Source organism: Leuresthes tenuis, unplaced genomic scaffold (assembly GCF_036924035.1).
Source record: "Leuresthes tenuis unplaced genomic scaffold, fLeuTen1.0.hap1 SCAF_1, whole genome shotgun sequence".
In the NCBI taxonomy this organism is placed as follows: Eukaryota; Metazoa; Chordata; class Actinopteri; order Atheriniformes; family Atherinopsidae; genus Leuresthes; species Leuresthes tenuis.
Genome location: NW_027325355.1, coordinates 3,873,067 through 3,895,219, shown reverse-complemented (window position 1 = coordinate 3,895,219; position 22,153 = coordinate 3,873,067). Strand labels below are relative to the sequence as shown.

Genomic DNA, 22,153 nt, shown 5'->3' with positions numbered 1-22,153 from the left:
TTGCAGAGAAAGGCTGATATGTAGTGGGCACATCTTCATCCCTGATGTGATTATTACCTGCAGTTGAAACTGAGACTCTCAGATCACTTTGTGTCTGCCAACAAAGCAGCAGCAGCTGAAGATGACCAACTTCCTCATGTGTCACAGGGTGATCAGACGTTGCATCAAAAGACATGCAGGTTTTAGAGAGAAGAGAAAAAGCTTACAGCACCTGGTATTCCCAAGCAGTCTCCTATCCAAGTACTAACCAGGCCCAACCCTGCTTGGCTTCTGAGATCAGACGAGGTCGGGCATATTCAGGGTGGTGTGGCCGTAAGCAACAAAGGCAATCACCAATGTGCATTATATAGGTACTGGAATCATACGGTTACTCTTTGTAATCAGATAATTGCCGAGAAAGGCCTATATGTAGTGGGCACATCTTCATCCCTGATGTGATTATTACCTGCAGTTGAAACTGAGACTCTCAGATCACTTCGTGTCTGCCAACAAAGCAACAGCAGCTGAAGATGACCAACTTCCTCATGTGTCACAGGGTGATCAGACGTTGCAACAAAAGACATGCAGGTGCTAGAGAGAAGAGAAAAAGCTTACAGCACCTGGTATTCCCAAGCGGTCTCCCATCCAAGTACTAACCAGGCCCAACCCTGCTTGGCTTCTGAGATCAGATGAGGTCGGGCATATTCAGGGTGGTGTGGCCGTAAGCAACAAAGGCAATCACCAATGTGCATTATATAGGTACTCGAATCATACGGTTACTCTTTGTAACCAGATAATTGCCGAGAAAGGCCTATATGTAGTGGGCACATCTTCATCCCTGATGTGATTATTACCTGCAGTTGAAACTGAGACTCTCAGATCACTTCGTGTCTATCAACAAAGCAGCAACAGCTGAAGATGACCAACTTCTTCATGTGTCACAGGGTGATCAGACGTTGCAACAAAAGACATTTAAGTGGTAGAGAGAAGAGAAAAAGCTTACAGGACCTGGTATTCCCAAGCGGTCTCCCATACAAGTACTAACCAGGCCCAACCCTGCTTGGCTTCCAAGATCAGACGAGGTCGGGCATATTCAGGGTGGTGTGGCCGTAAGCAACAACGGCTGTCACCAATGTGCATTATATAGGTACTGGAATCATACGGTTACTCTTTGTAACCAGATAATTGCCGAGAAAGGCTGATATGTAGTGGGCACATCTTCATCCCTGATGTGATTATTACCTGCAGTTGAAACTGAGACTCTCAGATCACTTCGTGTCTGCCAACAAAGCAGCAGCAGCTGAAGATGACCAACTTCCTCATGTGTCACAGGGTGATCAGACGTTGCAACAAAAGACATGCAGGTGGTAGAGAGAAGAGAAAAAGCTTACAGCACCTGGTATTCCTAAGCAGTCTCCCATCCAAGTACTAACCAGGCCCAACCCTGCTTGGGTTCCGAGGTCAGACGAGGTCAGGCATATTCAGGGTGGTGTGGCCGTAAGCAACAATGGCTGTCACAAATGTGCATTATATAGGTACTAGAATCATACAGTTCCTCTATGTAACCAGATAATTGCCGAGAAAGGCTGATGCGTATTGGGCACATCTTCTTCCCTGTCGTGATTATTCTCTCCAGCGGAAACTGAGACTCTCAGATCACTTCGTGTCTGCCAACATAGCAGCAGCAGCTGAAGATGACCAACTTACTCATGTGTCACAGGGTGATCAGACGTTGCAACAAAAAACATGCAGGGGGTAGTGAGAAGAGAAAAAGCTTACAGCACCTGGTATTCCCAAGCAGTCTCCCATACAAGTACTAACCAGGCCCAAACCTGCTTGGCTTCCGAGATCAGACGAGGTCGGGTATTTTCACGGTGGTGTGGCCGTAAGTAACAATATGTGTGAACAATGTGCATTATATAGGTACTGCAATCATACGGTTACTCTTTGTAACCAGATAATTGCCGAGAAAGGCTGATATGTAGTGGGCACATCTTCATCCCTGATGTGATTATTACCTGCAGTTGAAACTGAGACTCTCAGATCACTTCGTGTCTGCCAACAAAGCAGCAGCAGCTGAAGATGACCAACTTACTCATGTGTCACAGGGTGATCAGACGTTGCAACAAAAAACATGCAGGGGGTAGTGAGAAGAGAAAAAGCTTACAGCACCTGGTATTCCCAAGCAGTCTCCCATCCAAGTACTAACCAAGCCCAACCCTGCTTGGCTTCCGAGATCAGACGAGGTCGGGTATTTTCACGGTGGTGTGGCTGTAAGTAACAATATGTGTGAACAATGTGCATTATATAGGTACTGGAATATTACAGTTTCTTGATGTAACCAGATAATTGCCGAGAAAGGCTAAATTGTAGTGGGCACATCTTCATCCCTGATGTGATTATTATCTGTAGTTGAAACTGAGACTCTCAGATCACTTCGTGTCTGCCAACAAAGCAGCAGCAGCTGAAGATGACCAACTTCCTCATGTGTCACAGGGTGATCAGACGTTGCAACAAAAGACATGCAGGTGGTAGAGAGAAGAGAAAAAATCTTACAGCACCTGGTATTCCCAAGCGGTCTCCCATCCAAGTACTAACCAGGCCCAACCCTGCTTGGCTTCCGGGATCAGACGAGGTGGGGTATATTCAGGGTGGTGTGGCAGTAAGCAACAATGGCTGTCACCAATGTGCATTATATAGGTACTGGAATCATACGGTTACTCTATGTAACCAGATAATTGCCGAGAAAGGCTGATATGTAGTGGGCACATCTTCATCCCTGATGTGATTATTATCTGTAGTTGAAACTGAGACTCTCAGATCACTTCGTGTCTGCCAACAAAGCAGCAGCAGCTGAAGATGACCAACTTCCTCATGTGTCACAGGGTGATCAGACGTTGCAACAAAAGACATGCAGGTGCTAGAGAGAAGAGGAAAAGCTTACAGCACCTGGTATTCCCAAGCGGTCTCCCATCCAAGTACTAACCAGGCCCAACCCTGCTTGGCTTCTGAGATCAGACGAGGTCGGGCATATTCAGGGTGGTGTGGCCGTAAGCAACAATGGCAATCACCAATGTGCATTATATAGGTACTCGAATCATACGGTTACTCTTTGTAACCAGATAATTGCCGAGAAAGGCCTATATGTAGTGGGCACATCTTCATCCCTGATGTGATTATTACCTGCAGTTGAAACTGAGACTCTCAGATCACTTTGTGTCTGCCAACAAAGCAGCAGCAGCTGAAGATGACCAACTTCCTCATGTGTCACAGGGTGATCAGACGTTGCAACAAAAGACATTTAAGTGGTAGAGAGAAGAGAAAAAGCTTACAGGACCTGGTATTCCCAAGCGGTCTCCCATACAAGTACTAACCAGGCCCAACCCTGCTTGGCTTCCGGGATCAGACGAGGTCGGGTATATTCAGGGTGGTGTGGCCGTAAGCAACAACATCTGTGAACAATGTGCATTATATAGGTACTGGAATCATACGGTTACTCTTTGTAACCAGATAATTGCCGAGAAAGGCTGATATGTAGTGGGCACATCTTCATCCCTGATGTGATTATTACCTGCAGTTGAAACTGAGACTCTCAGATCACTTCGTGTCTGCCAACAAAGCAGCAGCAGCTGAAGATGACCAACTTCCTCATGTGTCACAGGGTGATCAGACGTTGCAACAAAAGACATGCAGGTGGTAGAGAGAAGAGAAAAAGCTTACATCACCTGGTATTCCCAAGCAGTCTCCTATCCAAGTACTAACCAGGCCCAACCCTGCTTGGCTTCCAAGATCAGACGAGGTCGGGTATGTTCAGGGTGGTGTGGCCGTAAGCAACAATATCTGTGAACAATGTGCATTATATAGGTACTGGAATCATACGGTTACTCTTTGTAACCAGATAATTGCCGAGAAAGGCTGATATGTAGTGGGCACATCTTCATCCCTGATGTGATTATTACCTGCAGTTGAAACTGAGACTCTCAGATCACTTTGTGTCTGCCAACAAAGCAGCAGCAGCTGAAGATGACCAACTTCCTCATGTGTCACAGGGTGATCAGACGTTGCAACAAAAGACATGCAGGTGCTAGAGAGAAGAGAAAAAGCTTACAGCACCTGGTATTCCCAAGCGGTCTCCCATCCAAGTACTAACCAGGCCCAACCCTGCTTGGCTTCTGAGATCAGACGAGGTCGGGCATATTCAGGGTGGTGTGGCCGTAAGCAACAAAGGCAATCACCAATGTGCATTATATAGGTACTCGAATCATACGGTTACTCTTTGTAACCAGATAATTGCCGAGAAAGGCCTATATGTAGTGGGCTCATCTTCATCCCTGATGTGATTATTACCTGCAGTTGAAACTGAGACTCTCAGATCACTTCGTGTCTATCAACAAAGCAGCAACAGCTGAAGATGACCAACTTCTTCATGTGTCACAGGGTGATCAGACGTTGCAACAAAAGACATTTAAGTGGTAGAGAGAAGAGAAAAAGTTTACAGGACCTGGTATTCCCAAGCGGTCTCCCATACAAGTACTAACCAGGCCCAACCCTGCTTGGCTTCCAAGATCAGACGAGGTCGGGCATATTCAGGGTGGTGTGGCCGTAAGCAACAACGGCTGTCACCAATGTGCATTATATAGGTACTGGAATCATACGGTTACTCTTTGTAACCAGATAATTGCCGAGAAAGGCTGATATGTAGTGGGCACATCTTCATCCCTGATGTGATTATTACCTGCAGTTGAAACTGAGACTCTCAGATCACTTCGTGTCTGCCAACAAAGCAGCAGCAGCTGAAGATGACCAACTTCCTCATGTGTCACAGGGTGATCAGACGTTGCAACAAAAGACATGCAGGTGGTAGAGAGAAGAGAAAAAGCTTACAGCACCTGGTATTCCTAAGCGGTCTCCCATCCAAGTACTAACCAGGCCCAACCCTGCTTGGGTTCCGAGGTCAGACGAGGTCAGGCATATTCAGGGTGGTGTGGCCGTAAGAAACAATGGCTGTCACAAATGTGCATTATATAGGTACTAGAATCATACAGTTCCTCTATGTAACCAGATAATTGCCGAGAAAGGCTGATGCGTATTGGGCACATCTTCTTCCCTGTCGTGATTATTCTCTCCAGCGGAAACTGAGACTCTCAGATCACTTCGTGTCTGCCAACATAGCAGCAGCAGCTGAAGATGACCAACTTACTCATGTGTCACAGGGTGATCAGACGTTGCAACAAAAAACATGCAGTTTGTAGAGAGAAGAGAAAAAGCTTACAGCACCTGGTATTCCCAAGCAGTCTCCCATACAAGTACTAACCAGGCCCAAACCTGCTTGGCTTCCGAGATCAGACGAGGTCGGGTATTTTCACGGTGGTGTGGCCGTAAGTAACAATATGTGTGAACAATGTGCATTATATAGGTACTGGAATCATACGGTTACTCTATGTATCCAGATAATTGCCGAGAAAGGCTGATATGTAGTGGGCACATCTTCATCCCTGATGTGATTATTACCTGCAGTTGAAACTGAGACTCTCAGATCACTTCGTGTCTGCCAACAAAGCAGCAGCAGCTGAAGATGACCAACTTCCTCATGTGTCACAGGGTGATCAGACGTTGCAACAAAAGACATGCAGGTGGTAGAGAGAAGAGAAAAAGCTTACAGCACCTGGTATTCCCAAGCGGTCTCCCATCCAAGCACTAACCAGGCCCAATCCTGCTTGGCTTCCGGGATCAGACGAGGTGGGGTATATTCAGGGTGGTGTGGCAGTAAGCAACAATGGCTGTCACCAATGTGCATTATATAGGTACTGGAATCATACGGTTACTCTATGTAACCAGATAATTGCCGAGAAAGGCTGATATGTAGTGGGCACATCTTCATCCCTGATGTGATTATTACCTGCAGTTGAAACTGAGACTCTCAGATCACTTCGTGTCTGCCAACAAAGCAGCAGCAGCTGAAGATGACCAACTTCCTCATGTGTCACAGGGTGATCAGACGTTGCAACAAAAGAAATGCAGGTGGTAGAGAGAAGAGAAAAACTTACAGCACCTGGTATTCCAAAGCAGTCTCCCATCCAAGTACTAACCAGGCCCAACCCTGCTTGGCTTCAGAGATCAGAGGAGGTCGAGCATATTCAGGGTGGTGTGGCCGTAAGTAACAATATGTGTGAACAATGTGCATTATATAGGTACTGGAATCATACAATTCCTCTATGTAACCAGATAATTGCCGAGAAAGGCTAACTTGTAGTGGGCACATCTTCTTCCCTGTCGTGATTATTCTCTCCAGCGGAAACTGAGACTCTCAGATCACTTCGTGTCTGCCAACAAAGCAGCAGCAGCTGAAGATGACCAACTTACTCATGTGTCACAGGGTGATCAGACGTTGCAACAAAAGACATGCACGTGGTAGAGAGAAGAGAAAAAGCTTACAGCACCTGGTATTCCCAAGCAGTCTCCCATCCAAGTACTAACCAGGCCCAACCCTGCTTGGCTTCCGAGATCAGACGAGGTCGGGTATTTCCAGGGTGGTTTGGCCGTAAGCAACAATGTCTGTGACAAATGTGCATTATATAGGTACTGGAATCATACAGTTCCTCTATGTAACCAGATAATTGCCGAGAAAGGCCTATATGTAGTGGGCACATCTTCATCCCTGATGTGATTATTACCTGCAGTTGAAACTGAGACTCTCAGATCACTTCGTGTCTGCCAACAAAGCAGCAGCAGCTGAAGATGACCAACTTCCTCATGTGTCACAGGGTGATCAGACGTTGCAACAAAAGACATTTAAGTGGTAGAGAGAAGAGAAAAAGCTTACAGGACCTGGTATTCCCAAGCGGTCTCCCATCCAAGTACTAACCAGGCCCAACCCTGCTTGGCTTCCAAGATCAGACGAGGTCGGGCAAATTCAGGGTGGTGTGGCCGTAAGCAACAATGGCTGGCACCAATGTGCATTATATAGGTACTGGAATCATACGGTTACTCTTTGTAACCAGATAATTGCCGAGAAAGGCTGATATGTAGTGGGCACATCTTCATCCCTGATGTGATTATTACCTGCAGTTGAAACTGAGACTCTCAGATCACTTCGTGTCTGCCAACAAAGCAGCAGCAGCTGAAGATGACCAACTTCCTCATGTGTCACAGGGTGATCAGACGTTGCAACAAAAGACATGCAGGTGGTAGAGAGAAGAGAAAAAGCTTACAGCACCTGGTATTCCTAAGCGGTCTCCCATCCAAGTACTAACCAGGCCCAACCCTGCTTGGGTTCCGAGGTCAGACGAGGTCAGGCATATTCAGGGTGGTGTGGCCGTAAGAAACAATGGCTGTCACAAATGTGCATTATATAGGTACTAGAATCATACAGTTCCTCTATGTAACCAGATAATTGCCGAGAAAGGCTGATGCGTATTGGGCACATCTTCTTCCCTGTCGTGATTATTCTCTCCAGCGGAAACTGAGACTCTCAGATCACTTCGTGTCTGCCAACATAGCAGCAGCAGCTGAAGATGACCAACTTACTCATGTGTCACAGGGTGATCAGACGTTGCAACAAAAAACATGCAGGGGGTAGTGAGAAGAGAAAAAGCTTACAGCACCTGGTATTCCCAAGCAGTCTCCCATACAAGTACTAACCAGGCCCAAACCTGCTTGGCTTCCAAGATCAGACGAGGTCGGGTATTTTCACGGTAGTGTGGCCGTAAGTAACAATATGTGTGAACAATGTGCATTATATAGGTACTTCAATCATACGGTTACTCTTTGTAACCAGATAATTGCCGAGAAAGGCTGATATGTAGTGGGCACATCTTCATCCCTGATGTGATTATTACCCGCATTTGAAACTGAGACTCTCAGATCACTTCGTGTCTGCCAACAAAGCAGCAGCAGCTGAAGATGACCAACTTCCTCATGTGTCACAGGGTGATCAGACGTTGCAACAAAAGACATGCACGTGGTAGAGAGAAGAGAAAAAGCTTACAGCACCTGGTATTCCCAAGCAGTCTCCCATCCAAGTACTAACAAGGCCCAAACCTGCTTGGCTTCCGAGATCAGACGAGGTCGGGTATTTTCACGGTGGTGTGGCCGTAAGTAACAATATGTGTGAACAATGTGCATTATATAGGTACTGGAATCATACGGTTACTCTATGTATCCAGATAATTGCCGAGAAAGGCTGATATGTAGTGGGCACATCTTCATCCCTGATGTGATTATTACCTGCAGTTGAAACTGAGACTCTCAGATCACTTCGTGTCTGCCAACAAAGCAGCAGCAGCTGAAGATGACCAACTTCCTCATGTGTCACAGGGTGATCAGACGTTGCAACAAAAGACATGCAGGTGGTAGAGAGAAGAGAAAAAGCTTACAGCACCTGGTATTCCCAAGCGGTCTCCCATCCAAGCACTAACCAGGCCCAATCCTGCTTGGCTTCCGGGATCAGACGAGGTGGGGTATATTCAGGGTGGTGTGGCAGAAAGCAACCATGGCTGTCACCAATGTACATTATATAGGTACTGGAATCATACGGTTACTCTATGTAACCAGATAATTGCCGAGAAAGGCTGATATGTAGTGGGCACATCTTCATCCCTGATGTGATTATTACCTGCAGTTGAAACTGAGACTCTCAGATCACTTCGTGTCTGCCAACAAAGCAGCAGCAGCTGAAGATGACCAACTTCCTCATGTGTCACAGGGTGATCAGACGTTGCAACAAAAGAAATGCAGGTGGTAGAGAGAAGAGAAAAACTTACAGCACCTGGTATTCCAAAGCAGTCTCCCATCCAAGTACTAACCAGGCCCAACCCTGCTTGGCTTCAGAGATCAGAGGAGGTCGAGCATATTCAGGGTGGTGTGGCCGTAAGTAACAATATGTGTGAACAATGTGCATTATATAGGTACTGGAATCATACAATTCCTCTATGTAACCAGATAATTGCCGAGAAAGGCTAACTTGTAGTGGGCACATCTTCTTCCCTGTCGTGATTATTCTCTCCAGCGGAAACTGAGACTCTCAGATCACTTCGTGTCTGCCAACAAAGCAGCAGCAGCTGAAGATGACCAACTTACTCATGTGTCACAGGGTGATCAGACGTTGCAACAAAAGACATGCACGTGGTAGAGAGAAGAGAAAAAGCTTACAGCACCTGGTATTCCCAAGCAGTCTCCCATCCAAGTACTAACCAGGCCCAACCCTGCTTGGCTTCCGAGATCAGACGAGGTCGGGTATTTCCAGGGTGGTTTGGCCGTAAGCAACAATGTCTGTGACAAATGTGCATTATATAGGTACTGGAATCATACAGTTCCTCTATGTAACCAGATAATTGCCGAGAAAGGCTGATATGTAGTGGGCACATCTTCTTCCCTGAAGTGATTATTCTCTGCAGCTGAAACTGAGACTCTCAGATCACTTCATGTCTGCCAACAAAGCAGCAGCAGCTGAAGATGACCAATTTCCTCATGTGTCCAAGATCGGACGTGTTCAGGGTGGTTTGGCTGTAAGCAAAAGTCACCATGAGAAATATATATTATATAGCTGCTGGAACCATATGTTTCTTCTAGTTTTTCACATAATTGGCTTGAGAGGTTGATGTTGATCCTGCACATGTTCTTCTCTTGTGTTGGTTCTCTGCAGCTGAAAGTGAGACTCTCAGATACCTTTGTGTCTGTCGACCTCTTCTGTTCCCTGTGTGTAGTTTTGTGTTCAGCGTCACACAGAGAGACCGAGGCTGCTTAGTTAGATGAAATCATCACAAATTGCTCATTTTTAAACAGTTACATTATATTTTAGAAGTCAGAACACAGTAATAGATGTTGTTTCAGCATCTATAAAAAGCTGATTTGTGACTGATTATCTCGCTTACGGCCATACCACCCTGAACACGCCCGATCTCGTCCGATCTCGGAAGCTAAGCAAGGTTGGGCCTGGTTAGTATTTGCATGGGAGACCGCCTGGGAATACCAGTTGCTGTAAGTTTTTTACACCTGCAGGAGGCGCTGCTGCTAACTCAACACGGACAGCTTCATGACATACTTCACATCAGGAAGGAAATCGGTCAAATAAATTCACTTTTCAATCTTTGTCAAACACTGGAAATGAGCGCACACATAAACCTCATTTAGGTCACTCATTCATATCATCTTCCAGCACTGCTCAGCTCACAGTGACTTCATCTGTCTGAATTCTTCTGGATACCAAACACACACAAATATTATTGTCTCACGTTAGTCTGCAGACTGTTAACAGATCTTCCTGCAGTCTGCAGATTCATCCCATTTCCTCCCTTCCTAAGAATCCCTGCTGATATCCAAGGTGCTGATCCCAGATCTGCTCAGATGTCCCAGGTTCTCCTCTGCTTTTATCCTCACACACTGAACTGTCTCCTCATCTATGTGTTAACAACCAGAACCCACTGATGTGGGCTCAGAAATAAAGTTTCCAATGTTTTCCAAACACAAATGAATACATTTCAGAAATGTACTGAGGCCAGATAGAAAAAGTGCACGTGCAGCCACTTTAAACTGTCAAATAAGCAATTTAACGGCAGTTATATTTATGTTTCGCCACTAGATGCAGCTATGATTTTATGGCCATAGAGGAAGTCCGTATAACACGTTTGTTTTAAGTGTTTTGATGTTTATATTTATTGTTTAGCAATGTTTAAAGGATATAGTTAATAACATTTGGTGTTAGGTAAAAGTTAAAAGTTAAAACTTGATAAGTTTAGTTTAAGGTGACCGTGATGTCACTTCCGGTTTTAAAAAGCAGTCCGGTAAACTGGTATCATTGATATGGATCCAATTAAGAAAGCAATCAACGAAGACCATAAGCGGTTTTAAGTTTACCGGTTTGTCCACTTGCAGGCCGAAGTGGTATATAAGTTTATGTTTGTAAATAATATATTTTCTTTTAGTTGAGGCATGTGTAATGTAATATTTGTACATCATTTGTGTTTTATCAGTTCTACGGTGTACTTGTGGTGAAAGCCGACGATGAAGACCACAGTAAAAATCAGTGAAAAGAACACAAGTCTCGTATCTGTGAACAAGCCGGCATACGTTTTTTTCCAAAGACCACGTCCAGCATTTGATTGAAATTGACCTCTCTGCCCCCTGTATTTCCACACTGCTGGTGTATCAGTGAGAACACTGAAACGCAGAATGCGACAGTGGGGCCTCTCAAAAAGGGAAGGCTACAGTAAAATGACAGATGATGAACTTGACAGCTTGGTCTCTGCCATCAAGCAAGACTCCCAGAATTTGGGTTGGTGCTTTTTACAGAAAGTTGTTATTTGCATTATATCATGCACTTGTCCATAGCATTATAAAAAGATTTGTGTCATAATAGTAACATTTGAAATGACCGGGCTTTCCACAGGCACCGGCTGCCGGCCATATAGCCTCCACAACTAAGTCTAGCTGAGGGCCGGCTACTTTAATGACTGCTATTTTTATAGCCTAAAGGCTATCAATATTATTTTTTCAATTTTCTAGTCTGTGCCTTAGTGGAGAGTCCTGGACATTATCATAACAACGGTCATCATAGCATGTATACCTGAGAAAAAGTGAAATGCCTAAATTGTTTGTTCACATGATTATCAATCAATATATCTTAAATAAAAGTGGTTTTCACTTCTTTTCCTACAGGTCACAGAATGGTAAAAGGTCGTCTTAGGGCTTTAGGCCACAGAGTTCAGTGGACAGAGTGTGGGATTCGATGCACCGGGTTGATAGTCTAAGAATACTACAGAGAATGACAAGCCTCGGATGTGTTGTGAGAAGGACCTACAATGTCGCAGCTCCTCTGTCACTCGTACATAAAGATACCAACCACAAGTTGATCAGGTAAGCTGACAGCAAAGGACATCACATGGACATTATATATTTATATATTAATTTAAAAAATGGTCTATGGCATACATTCTGCAGATTTCTGGAATCTGGTGTAATGGACCACGATGTAGCTGCATTAAACAATTGATACATTTTTATTTCACGGATATGGTGTGGTAATGTTTGGAATAGATGTTTCTTCAACAAAGGTCAGTGTCCCCATGGAGATTATAGTGTGTGATATAATATTCAACTTAATTTATTTAAAGCTATACTTTTCTTTTGTAATCTTAAAATGCTCCTAATAAGCTTATGGCGCACTAAAATGTAAAAGCAAGCCACCAGGTGTTGAAACTACACGCGAACTACAACGCAGGCCGTGCTAACATTAGCCTGGTAGATCACAAGTTGTTTATATTCGGACACGGCAAGCACAAGAATAGCCTTGATGGACGTGGTAACTGGACCGCTGATAACTTGACAACATTCTCCGCTCCGACATCCGGGGGAGATGGAACGCACCATCGCTTTCTCACCTCACACGTCAGGGAGGAGGGGAGCGTCACAGGTCAGGCAGGGGGAAGAGGGTGAGACTTTGGAGGGAGGGGGAGTTGTTCATGTTTAAATTTTTACTAAGTGCTGTGCTACATGCCAGAAAGGTAAGTATAGCTTTAAGTCTAACATCACACATGGAACAATAGTTCATTCATTTATTATTCTTATATTATTGTAGTTAATGTTTAATGTGTTTTTTATGTGGGGTTTATGTTTTCCAAATGCTGACAAAGATCATGTACCGACACGCTGCCAATAACAACAAGGCATCAACAGCCCAAGATTTCTTCTTTCAGGCTGTAGAGACGCATGGTTTTCCATCCAGGTAACATGCTATGTCTTGTTTTGAGGTTGCTGTTTTTATGTTTACATTGTTATATTTTTACAAGATGTTAAAAGAAATGTAAAGTCAACAATATTGTTGACCCACTGACATAATCACAATATTATATGTATGTCTTTACAGTGATCTGCTGTTCAAGGATGTTTCAGTCTTATAATATAAGCATCTTTATGTATTAATAAATTCCTTTACAACTAGTGTCTCCTCCAGGATTAGCAGATGATGAAACCTGTTGTGGATTTACAACAAAAATATAGAACAAATTTCTACAACACATTCCTGTACAACTTAGACCTGTACATTGGATCTCTTTTTATCATAGTAGTATTGGAGACTAGTGTGTACATATATATAACTATTTATCATGTCTATCTATTCTTTGCTGCTCAGGTCCCTGATCGTAGTCAGGCCATCCTCCCATGATTAGATAGAGAGGACAGCTGATTCTCCTTTGCCTGCCTTTTGTGTTGAAGGACTGAGTCACACAGTTTTGTCAACCACATATTTTATTTTTTGGACTTTTTTGAAAGAGTATCCATACCAAGGAGTAAAATTGTACAATCCTCTTTTTCCTAAATCAGTACCAACTTGTGCGCACCGCATGGAGTTGGCGCTCAGAAATTGCAGCTCCTTGATTGGATGATTGGTTGGCCCATGGGTGGGCACCGGGTTAATTGTGCAGGCTTTTGAGTAGTTCTCCTTGTCGCTGATTGTTACCATGGGATTGTGTGACGGAGTGACCCCGTCCCTTATTTTCCAGGACCTGATCTGTAGTCTGCAGGCTATTAGGGGTGCACACCCACTAGTCTGTAGGTTTGGGGTTGGATCAGTATGGAGACTGGGACATCACTGGCACTGATGGGTGCTTATCTAAAATCTGTTATGTTGGTGGTTGTGTATGAGTATTTTTGTGTATCGGGGGGAATCTATGTCGGCTGCAGGTGATAAGGAGCACCTGTTACCTGGAGGTTGATGATTATGGGGAGGAGTTCAATTAAGAGAGGGAGCCCTTTAAATGGAGAAAGACTGGTGGAGAAGGGAGCGAAAAATGGCTGGGAATGATGTAAAAGCTGGAGCTGATGTGGGCTTGATTGGTAAAAAAAGATATGTACAGACTGTAGTAATTTTTGGGACTGAACACACATGTGGGGAGAAAAGGGGGCACAATAAATAGCTCCACCAAGAAACCAGCAAGGAAAAGTCTGTGAGTTATTCCGGTGACGCTGAACGTGGTCACCGGGAGGTGGAGTGGCGGACAGCAAACACCTGGGCCCGTGATGAAGAGGGCGATCGCCATTCGCACCTCATAACAGATTGTTTTTCCTGTTTCTGTCTCCTTTGGCTTCTGTGTCCAAATTCCAAATGGAGAGCATGGAAAAATATATGCATTGCAAATGAATATGCAAGAAGAAACCAAATAGATTCAATTAGTGACACCCAGAGGTGAGAAGGTAAATAGCACAGACCCTCTCAGCTGAATGTTTCACTTTTTCAACATTAACCAATTTAAGCCCTCTCTCTGGATTTGGTCAATCACACACTCTAGTGTGACGAACCTCATCCACTCATCTTCTTTCCAGAACATAAACATGACAGCGCACACATGAAGGTTCCACCGAGATTTAAACTCGGATCACTGGATTCAAAGTCCAGAGTGCTGACCTTTACACCATGGAACCCCTTCCACAGGCAAACTATGCTCTTAGTCATGCAAATGCTTGACAATATAAAGGTTTAAAGCAAAGTGGGGTTTTTTTTGGCCACCCTTCCTGAGTCTGGTTCTGCAAGAGGTTTCTTTCTTCCTGTTAAATGGGAGTCGTTCCTTTCCACAGTCGCCTCAGGCACGCTCAGGATATATATATATATATATATATATATATATATAATATGCCAAATTTGGTGGCATGTTTACACATCTGTTTCATTCTTGGTTCAATTACTAATCTGTTTGTCACAGCACCCACCCAAGCTGCCAGAGTCCACCGCACCATCCAAGCTGCCTGAGTCCACCGCACCCACCCAAGCTGCCAGAGTCCACCGCACCCACCCAAGCTGCCAGAGTCCACTGCACCACCCAAGCTGCCTGAGTCCACCGCACCCACCCAAGCTGCCAGAGTCCACCGCACCCACCCAAGCTGCCAGAGTCCACCGCACCACCCAAGCTGCCAGAGTCCACCGCACCATCCAAGCTGCCAGAGTCCACCGCACCATCCAAGCTGCCAGAGTCCACCGCACCACCCAAGCTGCCAGAGTCCACCGCACCACCCAAGCTGCCAGAGTCCACCGCACCACCCAAGCTGCCACACAATAAGCGCATATCCAGGATCCCGCCCAATCAGCCGGAATCTGCTGCACAGCCAACTGAAGCCCCGTCCGCATCCCAAGGCCAGGATTATCCACTGAAACCACCTCTAAGTGACTCACCTGTAAGTAACATTTACAGTGAATGCAAACATAAGTGTGAGACGCTTCTTTAAACTGTGCTCCATGTGTATCATTGCATGTTGCAAATAATAAAAACAACTTTGCTTTGTACGTGTTACAGGTGGAGTTAGAGGGCTGGGTACGTCTTAAGGAAAACCCAAATGGCATTCCAGCAGCTGACATCTCATGGCTAAAGGAGGACACAGAGAGAGGTCTCTTCACTGCCGTTCAAATCTACAAGGACATCACTGGTGTGCTCAAGAGGCGAAGGGTGATGAAGTCAGACCGCATGTGGTTTTCCCCTCCAGAACCTCCAGGCTTCGTCGGAGGTGCTCTGCCTGTACCACACCTGTTTTTCCGCCGCCGTGTCTTTACATGGCGCCCTGTAGGAGTCTGGAGATGTTCCCTGAAGTGTCCTCGTGGCGATGAGTGTGTTGGAAAGGGTCGTAATGTGTACCTGTACAAGTCTGGCTACCACCACCGGGTATAACTCAATTCAGCTGTGTTAGAGTAAAAGCATCATGGTTGAATAATGATTACATTGTATCTAAACATGTAAAAGGAAAAGTTCCTTGAAATTCATCTTGATTTGATTATATATTGTTATATATTGTTATATATTGTCACATTTGTGACGTATCCAACTGGTACACGATGCTGACGGAGGTCCTGTGCTGTGGGCCTTGCACAAAGAGCCAGGGGTGGAGAAGGTGGCACATTAGGTCGGTGGCTTGCATGGGATCCCGTTATTATAACACAACTGAGCGAGGCACATCAAGCTGTGTTCCCTGCCTGAGTTCACTCAGCATCGTGTGTGCACGTGTCAGTCTTTAAAGAAGTTATTCGAACCAACCTAAAGTTACCAATTTTTCCTCCACTAACAGGCGTGGTGCGGACAAGAATGCTGTGCGTTTTCTGAGGGACCGAACCGAAGGGAACACTATGGTCCAGGTGTGGCGTCAGATACAGGAAAACCACACAGAGAAGCACCTTCAGTGCAAATACCTGTACACCACACTCCTTATGAGCTTAGTGAAACCTGGAGGGATTGTTTCTGCAGTAGGTCACACATTTCAGGCTCCGCCTCCTCCAAGAGATCTCTGGTCTGCACAGCTCCTGCGCCACGCCTTCCTGCTGGCAGAGGCCGACAACGTGCAGGACTACAGGAGCCAGATCCTCTCCACTTTTGGCACTGTGCTAAAGATGGATTCCACCAAGAAAGTATGTAAATCAAAATGCAATCATAGATTGTGGCATACAGAACATATTTCCTATTATAAACATATTGTCATGCACTGTTAAATTATAGAAGAACAAGCAACTAAGTTGGGATGCAAACTCCAAATGTTTTTTAGGTAGTGAAGAAGCTGTCTGGTGAGGGTCACGGCTCAGGTTCACCAGCATTGGAAATGAGTACTCCCAGATAGGGACTTTTGTGCTGACCTGTGAGGAGTCCACAGAGAAGCTGGGACCTATGTGCCGTGGAGTAATGGAGAGGTTTCGGCTGGCCAACCAACCTGTCCCCAGCATCCTGAATGTGGACCGTGGCTGTTGCCGTGCACAGGCCCAACAGCTGTGGAGACTTTGTTCCAGTCTTGGGTGGACAGTGGAATGGTTGTGCGTCTGCACATCTTTCACAGGATTCACCGTTTCGATGCAGCCGTCCGCACAGAGTCTCACTCCAAGTACGCAGTGTTCAAGTCTGCACTTGCTGGGGCGGTGCTGGCGTACAGCCGAGCAGATATGGAGCTCCTCATCAAGGCTGTCAGAGCCAAGGACCCGACAGCTCTGAAGGCTGTGACAGATGAGGACGTCATCCGCCTTTTTATTTCCAGGGAGCAGCTGAAACATGACGTGCGACGGGTCACACAAGGGGCGCAGGAAACGTTTAGACTCATCAACCTGGCCATTGAGGAACTGAAAGGTCCCGCGGGGCTGGATGAGAGTGGAGTCAGCCTATTCAAGACACCTGGTATAAAGACCTGACACTCAAAGTTACAACATTAATACTAGTTGTGTGGCATAAAAAAAGCCTACATGACAATCGGTTTGTGTGTCTGTACATCATTTGTATTTGCAGCTGCCATTGATGAGATGTGGGCGGCGCAGCGGCGACACCTGGAGTGCATCCAGGATCCTCCAGACATCTACATGTATAGGGTGGCGCGTACAGCGACCATCAACAAAGTGGATGTGCCCTACTACAAATGTCTACGTGGCAACAACAGCCTGGAAGGATTCCACAAAACTTTGCCCAACATGCTCCCAGGTACACAGGTGTAGTGTGGATATTTATAAAATGTCACACGTGTCACTGTGAGTAATCTCATGTGTTTTATTGGGATGTTCAGGTCCCCACTGCCCCTATCAGGTCTATCTGATAAGTGGCATTGCACGGTGGAATTCTGACCGCCGCTCTGATGCAGTGTTTGGGGGAAAAGGACGGCACCACAGAATCTATTCTGCACCGCTTACCGACCGCCTCAACACCCGCTGTCTGCAGCTGTTCGGAGAGACTGTGGAGGAAAACTTCCAGGCTCCCGCTGATGTCCCCTCTAATGAGCTGCTGGGGTTGGGATACCTGTTTAGTCAGAGTACAGGAGAATCGGGCCCTTTTTCTCTCGCAGACATCGTGAACGATGGGCCGGATCCAGAGGAGGAGGTGCTTCAGCCTGGGCAGCATGATCCAAATGAGCCAGATGAGGCTTACGAGAGTGACGTGGAGACCTGTGACAATGCGCTGAGTGCTGTGCTGCCCCACATCCGGCTCTCCAGCAATGAAATGGCTAGTGCTCACCTTCCAGTCTTTGTGAGTAGCTGTTTGTTTGTTGATGTGGATGTACATTTTATTCCAGGAGTTAAAGCCGTTCAACTGCTACGTATGAGCCAGTGTTAGACGAGTTTTCAAATGTTGCCACTTTGCCAGGAGTTAAATTAGACATTAAAACAACAGTGAAAACAGTAGTAAAGTATTTAAAGCTTGTGTAGAAGAAGGAAACAATCACTGAGGAAAAAGCTTAACAAGTGAACGTGGCAGTGTGCAAAGTCAACATAACGTTAAAAATCTAAAATTACTGTAAGCCACAAGAGACAGAAGCAGAAGAAAAGCAAATAAGACTAGATAAATCACACCTGCAACAGGCATAACATTTGTGTGTCACTGTGCTTACATAACATAAGTGCTCAGCACAACAGGCTAATGTACACACTGGTGAAACTTTTGTGGCTGCATTGTCCTCATGGGTCACGCACCAGTCCGGAGAAGACGACCATCCTGGAGGCATACGAGCGGGTCCAGCACCGGATTTTAGTGGATGACCCTGTTCTCTGCAAAGCTGGCATTCCCCTACCTAAAATAAACGTCAAGACCGTGCGGGACTTCATCCAACACCAAGAGCGGCTTGTCAACATGAAGGCAACAAGACGACCATCCACCATCACAAAGATCACCTCCATCTCAGCCACAAAGATGGTCAGCTTTCACTGTGTCCAATAACTGTAGCTTCTAAAGTGGATTTCATAGCACTGCTGCATGTCTGACAGTTCATTTGGGTGGAGAAAACATACATCACAACCCTCTGAATCTGCTTTCAGTCCGACTTGAACAGTCTCTCACAGTTTCAGACACAAAATGTGTCTTTTAGTTTGAATCTCAGCTGAAATCTACAACAACTGCAGAGTGACTTCTATCATTTCACCACCTGGTGTGATAAACTTACAGAAACACCTGAAGAGCAACACCTGGGATCTTTTGGGGAGAAAAGGGGATTCTCTTCATGCTAAGAGAGCTGGTAATAAATTAGTTTATGGATCCTACAGAGTAAAACAATAATAAAGGTGATTTCTGACCCTTGACATTTTTTTCCCTTTTATGAGAAAAATATTACAGATTTTAATCCCATGGAGGGAGCCGATGAAGTAAAGATTGATGTGCATAAAAACATTAAAAACCTCTCTTGTAAGTTCTCGGTTCAAGTTTTATTTTGCTTCAGCTGCATGTTTTTCTTTATTGAATCTTTAAGCACTCATAGATCAATTTGATCCCAGCAGAAGTGTCGCAGGTTTACTTGGTTGCTGTAGTTTACTGAAGCAGGACTCTAAGCAGGGCCCTCCGCTAACATCCTCCTCTCCTTCAGAACCAGGGACAGGGTTGGGTTTTGGAGGTGACATCGCTCTGTACTTTAAAGAGCAGGCTTGAATAAATCAAACTTTATTTGGTGTATGATCTACTTTTCAGAGGATTTGTAAATGACTAAATAAATTACACCACTGGCTAAACCTTCCATTTAACCTGAACTAAGCAGAAGTTTGACTGGTTTTGATGCGGTCAGGATCACACTCATTGGACACATACAAGATCTCATTTACTTACTTTACTTATTCATTTGCTGTTCTTAGTAACACAGGAGACAGGATGGTGAATGAAGAATTGCAGCAAGCATTCTTCACAGAGCTTGTGTGGACGGGGGAAGATGATATTTACTGTTGAGGTTAATGGAGACGGCTCTGAGTTCGATGTCATGGAAACATTCCTTTCAACACCCCGACTGATTCATTATGAAACTGCTGCCTGTGAAAAAATCAGAGCATATGGTTCAGTGGAATAGCTCAGACTGTTTGGTGAATGTTTTAAACGTCAGATGTTCTGGGATCAAAATTTATGACTCAGTGAAGTTTCAGCTCCAACACTAAAAATACAAATTGAAAAGCACTCCGAAAACATCTTCAAGTGGGAAGGTGGCTTGGTGAGTTTAACAGAGACCATAACTTGCCAGTGGTGCAACAGCTGGTTCAAATCCTGCCTGTTATCCTCAGGATAACTTTACATTGAATGGAACAAAAATATTTCAATACCGAAGTGGAATGAATGAATAAATAAATGTCCCACAAACTATCCATCCTTCCATTTGTTTTACATGGTTTCAGGGGGACTGGAGCCTACAGTGGGGAGAATGCAAATTCAGTACGATTTTCGGGATTTTATTTTTAGATTCCGTCACTCACACTTGAAGAGCACCTATTATAAAAATTACAGACTCCTACATGCATTGCGAGTGTGAAAACCAGCTAAATCGGCAGCGTATCAAATACTTGTTCTCCCCACTGTATCTGTCACAGAAACTCGTCAACATTTGAATCCAATAACAAGTCTGAAACTAAATGAAAAACGGCAGACCCAAATGAATGTTGGCATGATATAGGCTATGTCAAATCCAAAAGCAATCCCTGTTTCACTTTTTGGAACTTCTCCTGTCTCAGGACAAAAATAAATGTGAGGCTCAAAGCCAACAATGACCTGGGACATCTCAGCAGATCCAGGATCAGCAACATGGAGACTGAGAGCCAAAAACAAACAGAGGTGAACATTACAAACTGTTTAACAATGACAATGATGTAGAAGATATACAAAAAAAATGCATGTGTATATATGAATCTACTGTGAATTTACACCCTCTTTTTTATTATAAACAGGAGGGAAATGTCATGAAGTTATACTATGACAAAAAGCAAGTACCGTGTGTGAGATGCTGCAGGGTCAAGAGACACTGTGTGCTGAGAGTCCTCTTATCTATCTTATTTTAACTTTTGTCTAATCCTTGTTTGACTGAATGTCGCATAACCTTGTGTGGCCAGTGTTCTTGTAGGATGGATGGATGACTTTATTGATCCCTTTGGGAGGTTGCTTCTGGGAAATTGAAATCTCCATCTCACTCAGACTCAGCACTGTTATATACAGAAATGTACAGAATAAACAAAGTGGAAACTAAATAGCGATAGCATCATTGTTTTGTTTTTTAACTCAGACAAATCTGTGTCAGCTTCTTGATATGTCATGCAGACTCCTTGCTGTGAGAATAAATGTTTGGTATTAATTGTCTCCAGCGACTCTGAGCCTCATTTTGAGAGAATTTTCTTGACACCAACACAACAGACATTTGACATAGTTTTACAGCTTGAAGTTGAGCCTCGTGCCCTTTTAGTGTTGGAACAGCCTTAACTTTCAGCTTTAGTCATGACAATCAAACAGCTGTCTGGAAAGTACAGGAAACAACTCCAAACCTTTGTCAGACTGCGTTAAATATTTCTAAGTCTTTGGGAAAGATTAGCACAAAGATTAGAACCAAACACACATTTTTAAATATAAATTAAATATCTCTGTAGCAAGAACATGAAACGCATGAGAAATGTTGACAACTGACCTTTAATAAAATGCAGAACAATGAAATACAAACAAGTGTAAAGCTAGACTTTACATCAAACTGAAATGATATATTGCTTCTAAAGTTGTTGTATGTTTTCGAACATACCCACAGCTGCTTTGTGAATTTTAACTTTAAACAAAACATACATGTTCAGTATAATAGAATAAGACATGTATCTACTTTCAAACAGATTGCATATTCAATTCAATTCAGTTTTATTCATATAGCACCGAACTAAAACAATGTCATCTCATGGAACTTACATCGTTCTGTCTATCAACTCACAACTGATGTCATATTTATCTTGAACGGTGGGAGATCTGTCCACAGTTAAAACAATCCCAAAAAATTATAAAGCACTTTCAATGATTCTTCAAACATGTGCTACCCACAGAACATTCAGAACAAAAGTCCTGACAAGAGAAGGTGGTAATCCAGAAAGACGAGTTTTAATCTGAACAGGGGAAATTCTTCTGACTGGTAGTTCCTGTTGCTGCTCCCAGGTGAATGTTTTCTTATCTGCCGTAAAATATATTGTTGATTTAAATCAAAAATGTATCCACAGTGTGAGTAAGTTGGTGTGTCTTTAGACTAGATAATCGAGCAAAATCTGCTCCACACTGACCACAGCTGTATGGTTTCTCTCCTGTGTGAATACGTTGGTGTTTCTTAAAATTGGAAGATCAAGTGAAAGCTGCTCCACACTGACTACAGCTGTATGGTTTCTCTCCTGTGAATACGTTGGTGTGTCTTTAGACCAGATAATTGAGTGAAAGCTGCGCCACACTGACTACAGCTGTATGGTTTC

The 22,153-nt window shown here is 44.4% G+C and overlaps 1 protein-coding gene, 9 non-coding genes and 18 pseudogenes across 10 annotated transcripts in view; 1 reads left to right on the top strand and 27 right to left on the bottom strand.

The window, feature by feature from the left end:
- Window positions 1-199: 199 nt before the first annotated feature.
- Window positions 200-318, bottom strand: LOC140297580 (5S ribosomal RNA). The gene has a single exon (XR_011913303.1). It is a non-coding gene; the product is annotated as a 5S ribosomal RNA (ribosomal RNA).
- A 269-nt stretch (window positions 319-587) lies between these two features.
- Window positions 588-706, bottom strand: LOC140266548 (5S ribosomal RNA). Its single transcript, XR_011907158.1, has one exon. It is a non-coding gene; the product is annotated as a 5S ribosomal RNA (ribosomal RNA).
- A 269-nt stretch (window positions 707-975) lies between these two features.
- On the bottom strand, window positions 976-1,094 carry LOC140300811 (5S ribosomal RNA; annotated as a pseudogene).
- A 269-nt stretch (window positions 1,095-1,363) lies between these two features.
- On the bottom strand, window positions 1,364-1,482 carry LOC140304176 (5S ribosomal RNA; annotated as a pseudogene).
- Window positions 1,483-1,751: 269 nt separating this feature from the next.
- On the bottom strand, window positions 1,752-1,870 carry LOC140317435 (5S ribosomal RNA; annotated as a pseudogene).
- Window positions 1,871-2,139: 269 nt separating this feature from the next.
- Window positions 2,140-2,258, bottom strand: LOC140299731 (5S ribosomal RNA; annotated as a pseudogene).
- Window positions 2,259-2,528: 270 nt separating this feature from the next.
- LOC140284278 (5S ribosomal RNA) lies at window positions 2,529-2,647 on the bottom strand (annotated as a pseudogene).
- Window positions 2,648-2,916: 269 nt separating this feature from the next.
- Window positions 2,917-3,035, bottom strand: LOC140290786 (5S ribosomal RNA). Its single transcript, XR_011912391.1, has one exon. It is a non-coding gene; the product is annotated as a 5S ribosomal RNA (ribosomal RNA).
- Window positions 3,036-3,304: 269 nt separating this feature from the next.
- Window positions 3,305-3,423, bottom strand: LOC140300783 (5S ribosomal RNA; annotated as a pseudogene).
- A 269-nt stretch (window positions 3,424-3,692) lies between these two features.
- Window positions 3,693-3,811, bottom strand: LOC140298570 (5S ribosomal RNA). The gene has a single exon (XR_011914204.1). It is a non-coding gene; the product is annotated as a 5S ribosomal RNA (ribosomal RNA).
- Window positions 3,812-4,080: 269 nt separating this feature from the next.
- LOC140290774 (5S ribosomal RNA) lies at window positions 4,081-4,199 on the bottom strand. The gene has a single exon (XR_011912390.1). It is a non-coding gene; the product is annotated as a 5S ribosomal RNA (ribosomal RNA).
- A 269-nt stretch (window positions 4,200-4,468) lies between these two features.
- Window positions 4,469-4,587, bottom strand: LOC140316124 (5S ribosomal RNA; annotated as a pseudogene).
- A 269-nt stretch (window positions 4,588-4,856) lies between these two features.
- On the bottom strand, window positions 4,857-4,975 carry LOC140301230 (5S ribosomal RNA; annotated as a pseudogene).
- A 269-nt stretch (window positions 4,976-5,244) lies between these two features.
- On the bottom strand, window positions 5,245-5,363 carry LOC140317424 (5S ribosomal RNA; annotated as a pseudogene).
- A 269-nt stretch (window positions 5,364-5,632) lies between these two features.
- LOC140293260 (5S ribosomal RNA) lies at window positions 5,633-5,751 on the bottom strand (annotated as a pseudogene).
- Window positions 5,752-6,019: 268 nt separating this feature from the next.
- On the bottom strand, window positions 6,020-6,138 carry LOC140271363 (5S ribosomal RNA; annotated as a pseudogene).
- A 269-nt stretch (window positions 6,139-6,407) lies between these two features.
- Window positions 6,408-6,526, bottom strand: LOC140299302 (5S ribosomal RNA). The gene has a single exon (XR_011914718.1). It is a non-coding gene; the product is annotated as a 5S ribosomal RNA (ribosomal RNA).
- A 269-nt stretch (window positions 6,527-6,795) lies between these two features.
- LOC140299977 (5S ribosomal RNA) lies at window positions 6,796-6,914 on the bottom strand (annotated as a pseudogene).
- Window positions 6,915-7,183: 269 nt separating this feature from the next.
- LOC140301219 (5S ribosomal RNA) lies at window positions 7,184-7,302 on the bottom strand (annotated as a pseudogene).
- A 269-nt stretch (window positions 7,303-7,571) lies between these two features.
- LOC140291584 (5S ribosomal RNA) lies at window positions 7,572-7,690 on the bottom strand (annotated as a pseudogene).
- Window positions 7,691-7,959: 269 nt separating this feature from the next.
- On the bottom strand, window positions 7,960-8,078 carry LOC140284571 (5S ribosomal RNA; annotated as a pseudogene).
- Window positions 8,079-8,347: 269 nt separating this feature from the next.
- On the bottom strand, window positions 8,348-8,466 carry LOC140295526 (5S ribosomal RNA; annotated as a pseudogene).
- Window positions 8,467-8,734: 268 nt separating this feature from the next.
- LOC140271361 (5S ribosomal RNA) lies at window positions 8,735-8,853 on the bottom strand (annotated as a pseudogene).
- A 269-nt stretch (window positions 8,854-9,122) lies between these two features.
- On the bottom strand, window positions 9,123-9,241 carry LOC140299289 (5S ribosomal RNA). Its single transcript, XR_011914716.1, has one exon. It is a non-coding gene; the product is annotated as a 5S ribosomal RNA (ribosomal RNA).
- A 604-nt stretch (window positions 9,242-9,845) lies between these two features.
- LOC140294458 (5S ribosomal RNA) lies at window positions 9,846-9,964 on the top strand. The gene has a single exon (XR_011912785.1). It is a non-coding gene; the product is annotated as a 5S ribosomal RNA (ribosomal RNA).
- A 4,361-nt stretch (window positions 9,965-14,325) lies between these two features.
- Window positions 14,326-14,397, bottom strand: trnaq-uug (transfer RNA glutamine (anticodon UUG)). The gene has a single exon. It is a non-coding gene; the product is annotated as a tRNA-Gln (tRNA).
- A 3,891-nt stretch (window positions 14,398-18,288) lies between these two features.
- The window catches only part of LOC140314142 (uncharacterized), a 206,422-nt gene continuing 202,557 nt past the window's right edge, over window positions 18,289-22,153 (bottom strand). Inside the window, exon 20 of the mRNA XM_072395081.1 lies at window positions 18,289-18,302. The gene's annotated coding sequence lies outside the window, so the exon portion shown is untranslated. The remainder of the gene's footprint in view (window positions 18,303-22,153) is intronic.
- The window catches only part of LOC140296141 (uncharacterized), a 56,052-nt pseudogene continuing 55,786 nt past the window's right edge, over window positions 21,888-22,153 (bottom strand).